This window comes from Mastomys coucha, unplaced genomic scaffold, assembly GCF_008632895.1.
Source record: "Mastomys coucha isolate ucsf_1 unplaced genomic scaffold, UCSF_Mcou_1 pScaffold7, whole genome shotgun sequence".
Taxonomy (NCBI): Eukaryota; Metazoa; Chordata; class Mammalia; order Rodentia; family Muridae; genus Mastomys; species Mastomys coucha.
The window spans coordinates 30,317,124-30,323,364 of NW_022196913.1; positions in this window are offsets into that span (position 1 = coordinate 30,317,124).

Sequence of the window (6,241 nt, forward strand, 5' to 3'; positions counted from 1 at the left end):
ATTCTAGGGCTTGTGGCAGACAGCCTCCTGCTGAGCCATCTCACCAGCCCTCCTTCACTTTTCTATGTCTAATATCCATTGCTTTTATATTTTTTAGAGAAGCTGCCATTGCTACATAATATTGAAGGGTAAACGGCAAAGAATATTTATTCTTTCTATTTTTTAAGAGCAGGATATAACCTGATAACAAGACGGGAAAGTCCTAACTAAATAAACAAACTTTCCCAAACTATTTGAATTCAGAAAGATCTTTGGTAGAAATATGAGATGACTCTGAATACTAAGTCAGATTGCATGTTTTAGAGCAATTTCAATGAAAGTGATTGAAGCCCCATCATTTAAGAATTCATAGGATTGTGTGATTCTATCAACTCCTCCATGGAGTGGGATATTCATTCCTTCTTTTCTCCTGTGCTATTCACATCCATTTTCCCCTCCTACTTCCTCTCTGGACAGTTTTCTGGCTCAGCTCAATTAAAGGACAAATCCAGTGCAGTGTATAGCTGAGGAATTGTAATGAGGTCAGCTGTCAAACTCCCAGTTTACAGAAGCCTCTCTGTGGGGAATGTGACTGCCTCTTGTGAGCTGTTTCACCCACTCCAGCATAGACAAAGGGCCTCTGGTGGCCTGCTTCATTCTAACAAATCTACATGGAGGTAGATGTAGCAATCCCAACAGGATAATGTGTAATTTGATTTAGCATTAAAAGTTGTCTTATATTCTTCTCTCTCTCTCTCTCTTTGAACACAATATTCTTCACAGCCACAAGGAAGATTATTTTTAGTTTATTTATGTTCCTCATTTTATCCTTAAAATTCATGCATTAGACTATTTGGTAGTACAGAAATTTACTCAGTGGAACATTACAGAATGAAATATTATTTCAAGGTAGAGAAAAATCTAGAAGTTTTAGCTGCTAATGATGTTTACATTAATTAGCAAATATGCTGAAGTTAGGCAGAAGAATCCGAAGAGTCATTCATTCAATCTTTTATTTTTTTTCCTTCTATCAACCATATGGGCTTTAGAGAGTAAGATAAAGAAAACCAGTATTTTTCATTGAGAATACCAAAAGGCAAAATAAAAAGTGACCAGGGATATAACCTACATTCTCTGTTTTCCAACAACAAAATCATAGTTAAATTTCTTGTTTTACTAATGTAACTTTTCGCCATTCATAGGGAATTCTAAGTCCATATACCTACTGTTAATTGTTCTTGCAATTTTTTAAAAATGTGATTACATAATTTTTATCACTCTCCAGCTTTGGCCACCATATTCCCTAAATATTGTACTGTGCAAGTTTCCTGATACATACATTGCTTCTAATGAGACAGTGATATTCTATGGCTGAATATCAACTCTTTTGTTTTTGATGTCTTTTTTATTTAGTAAGTGCTTTTCAAAGATGTTATATAAATAACAAATATATAAGTGTATTTTTTTAAAGACACAACTGTACAAATGGATTGAAGGGCCAACTGTTGTAAAATTTCCATTAAATAGGAATAGAAATATTCTTTATTGCAAATGTGGTAAAATTCATTTTCATACTAAAAGTTAACATAGCCCTATCCTACATTGTATTAAGGTAAAATAAATCACCTTGACTCAGCTATTGTCTAGGTCACTTTGGTTTAATTGTATTAGTGAAATTTTCGTCTTTTATGGTAGTTTTCAGAAACAAACATAATATTTATATTCTAAACTATTAATGCAATAACTATTTTTCTTACACACTGAATTATTGAGAGTTGTCTTTCAGTGGTTTATAGTTTCAGCTTTGCTCATAACATAGTCGTAACCATAAGTCAAGTGAACTAAGATTTCAACTCAATCCCACCAGGAACCCGAAAGTTATAAAAGTCTCTAGATGAATGTGTAAGTAATAAGACACAGAAATTCAGAGGCCATGTAGAGGCCTCAGACACTGTGGAACCCCCTACCTTGCCCTCCTCTGATCTGTCTGGATTACTGAATTTCAGAATATACAGTCATGAGAAACAAATACTTGTTTGGGATGGTTTACTTCCACACCTATGCCAGTTTCCATATACAAAAAGCAGGATGGTACAGTCCAATACTAACTTTGACTTTATTGCATTGTCAAGAGCACCAAGGCAATGTGTCTAGCAGTACAGATACTGTGAGGTAAGTTAGCTTTTATTTTATTCATTTTATTAATATGTACCTGAGATTAGGTCACCTAATTCATCAAGGTCAAAACTGTTTTATGCTAGAGTTAAATCCTCACATACAGATTCTAAGCCTATGCTAATAGTCTTTCTGCTCCACAGCCTTGCCAGAAGAGAAACACAGAATAGAAGATAAGCTAGAAAAGGGTATTAATCAGAAATTTTTGTTTTACAGTCTAGAATAAAATAAAGTTTAAGGAATGTGATACTTCACACTCTGCTTGCAAGGACTTAGTCAGTTAATCAAACCAAATATTACTCTTCTCATCTCACAGATAATGGAATTAAAATTGAAAAAGATTAAGGACTCAATGAGGGTTAAAATGTTAATGGTTGAGTCTCTACTGAACCCAAGTCTTCTGCATATGCATGGAGGAATCAAGGGGAAGCAAACACTGGTTCTTGTCATGGGTGAGACCTGTACAACAGTCTTTACATTATTCTGCAACTGTTAGATTTATAAACTCAACTAGAGAGGATAATCTGTTGAGACAATCATCAAACATGATATTCTAATGTGGTCCCTAAGTTGTCTTTAGTAAAGGAACAAATGCCTACTATGACAATTTCAGCCTTCACAGGCAATGAAAGGTACCCTCTGTTGCAAGAAGGTAAAACCAAATGTGTAGTGTGCACACACGTACACACACACACAAATGCACACACAAGATAGTTACACATTATGTATTGATGTGTGGATGTGATTATGTTTTAACAATAGTTTATTTCTACAAACCAGGCAAGATGGAAAACTCCAAGTATGGGCTCGAGATTACTGATCATTTTAGAAACTGAGGATTATCTTGCTTCTTGTTTCTTATGTGCTGGTACATCCACAGAGTTCTTCAGTGTTTGTATATGAACATATTAAAGCTAAGTGACAATATTAATTTCAATACTCTAAATATTTGTTGAAAACTTACTGTTGTCAGTCACTTTTCTAGGTTTAGATTACTAATAAACCTTTGAACTCTAGATGATGTGAGAGTTTAAATGATAACCTCAGGTCACTAACTGGGTCATATATTTGTTCTTAGTTGATGAACACTTTGGAAGGATTGGGGTGTGTGGCCTGGTTGCAGGCATGTCCTTGTTGGAGGAAGTTAGTCTTTAGGGGAGGCTTTGCGGTTTCACAATCTCATCCCACAGCTCCTTCTCTGCTGCCTATGGATCAGAATGTAAAGCTCTCACTCTCTTGTTCAGTGCCATACCAATCTGTTCCTGCCATGATGACAATGTACTAGCCCTCTGAACCTGTAAGGAAGCCCTATCTAAATGATTTCTCACTTGCCTTGGTCATAGTCTCTTAACAGCAATGTAACAGTAACTAAGACAGTGTTGGTACCAAGGAGTGGCAGATTGCTGACAGGCCTGATGATTATGTTGTTTGGAATAGTAACTAAGATAAGATATCAAAATATACTGTCTGAAAAGAACTTTAATAAAAGAATGGCTCAAAAATGGTTGAGATGGTTTCTACTCTGGGAAAGGTCATGATATATAACTCTACTGGAAAATCAATATGCAGATTAAACACACAAGAAAATAATTATACAGTAGGACAAAAAAATGGAGGTGAAAGAAATAAATAAAATAATCTGTTAGGGATTCAGATTCCACTTTAATCACAATTAAACTACATAAAAATCCATAGAAAGTTCAAAATAATAAGTTGAAAATATATTGATTAAACATCCTACAGAGCTTCACAGTATAATCACAAAATACAGTGCAACACCCACTATTCATACCTATGATCTTGAATCTTACTAAGGGTATCACAAAGACAGTCTCAAGTTGCTTTGGGGGAAAATCAAATTCAAAGTACAACTTCTACTTGTTCTTCTTGTACCTTGGTAGGATGGCAGAACTGTAAGTTGAACCATGGTAAATTAGGAACCATATACAGTGTGGTGATGAGGGTAATTTTAGGTATTATAGTTAGTGAATTGCTTTCTAAGGAGTTCCTTTGAAGTGAGATAAGAAACAAAATGCTTTAGGAATAACTTTCTAGGGAACAGACTCCTCAGTACAAAAGTGCTTGGCATATTGATTAAGATAGCCAAATAAGTGGGAAGCATGGTGCATATACAGCAAGAACATGACAGGGGTCAGCTTTTGTTCCATGTGGGGGCCTTTTTCTTGAATCCTGAAAGAAATGGTGAAAGGGGATTTTGCTGGGGAGCTCTAGTCTTCACATTATATTTTAAAATCTCATAGCATAATGAGTTGCAGGAAGTTAGATTCTATTGTGTGATTATTTCCTTTGAATTGAAACATTTTTGCCTTTGTAGGACCCTAGGAGCTAAAATAGCTTCCAAGGCACAAGAAGTTCATGAAACTTGAAAGGCTTAGTAAATTCCCAAAGTTACTAGATTAACAAGGGCACTCTGAAAGTTATCTAATCTTTAAGCAACTTGCTGGAGGATGGGATTCATCTGCAGTGGAATGGTACGAATTAGTCATGGGCCTCCATGGATGCAGGTTTTATGTAACATGACCCATACTTGGGCAGGATCATGATTATGCAGCAGCCTTTCACCAAGATTAGCATTCTAGTTGTTGCACCCAGAGACTGAGTTATCATTGTTTCTGAACTAAGTTTGTGTGGTGTTTTGCTTCTTGCAGTGACTCAGTTGGGTTCCAGAGAGCATGATATTTATTAGCAGGCTAAGCGTGGGTTTGCCTGATGTGCCTCACAAAGGTCTTGGAGGTTTTTAAAGCATGGGGCTGGCAAGGTAGTGGGAACTGCCAGTGGGAACTTCGCAGGCTGGGTGGAGTGATTTTGGAGCTCCAGGCCAGAGAGTTTGCTGAGATGAGACCTGTGGCCCGCCAGTACCCAGGGAGTGTGGGAACTTGCTATTTTTTTAATATTTCCTGCACTGGTGGATGGTTGAAGAAGTAATCTGAAACTCAGAGATAAGAAATGAAGGAAATATTTAAAAGTCAGAAAGAAGACTGATCACATGATGTTAAAACCACGTCATAGCAGATAATTGCCTCCGAGGGCACTGAGCTACAGAAGGCAAGAGAAGGCATACACTAGAGCCCTCCTCTCTAGAAGATGTCAGTTTAGGAGATTAAAAAGGAGTGCTCAAGAGGAATAAAATCCAGAAAGAGTGTGATTATAGAAGATTGCAGGATTCTCCATTATGGCCAAGGCTATGAAAAGACCACGTGTAACCAGTAAAATGAACCATATACTTTCTTTGTTAACTATGAAGATCCTTGGTCTCTATTGGAAGACACTGGCATAATGGAGAGGAAAAAAAGATAATGAAAGATATGGAAGAGAAACTGAAATGTAAGAACATTCATTTGAAACTTAGATAAATAAGGAATTGATATTAGAGAAGAACTCCAGAGTCATATTTAGTTAATTTGGTTTTCTTTTAAAGAGAAATGCAATGACCTGTTTATATATTGATTTGACCAATGCAATAAAGAGAAGGTATTTATATGGTGAACAAATGGAAACTCTCCATATAAAAATTTGTAGAAAGATATCTTTAGAGTCAATTATTTTGTAGTGTAACTGAATTTAAAATTTTGAGGTAAGTGTGAGAAAAAGAATCAAAAGAAGTAACCAATTGGATATAATGCAGGGTGTGATATTTATAAATAAAATTAATCTTCAAATCAGAGACAAATAGAGTCCTATTCTGAGAGAATAACAACTATGCATATCTGAACATGAAAATGAAAATATTTTATTGTTTTCTGTATTTCTCTATTGTTATTATGACAAAATATTTTTACATGATGTACTGGCTGGTTTTGTGTGTCAACTTGACACAGGCTGGAGTTATCACAGAGAAGGGAGCTACAGTTGGGGAAGTTCCTCCATGAGACCCAGCTGTGGGGCATTTTCTCACCTAGTGATCAAGGGGGTAGGGCCCCTTGTGGGAGGTGCCATCCCTGGGTTGGAAGTCTTGGGTTCTATAAGAGAGCAGGCTGAGCAAGCCAGAGGAAGCAAGTCAGTAAGTAATATCCCTCCATGGCCTCTGCATCAGCTCCTGCTTCCTGACCTGCTTGAGTTCCAGTCC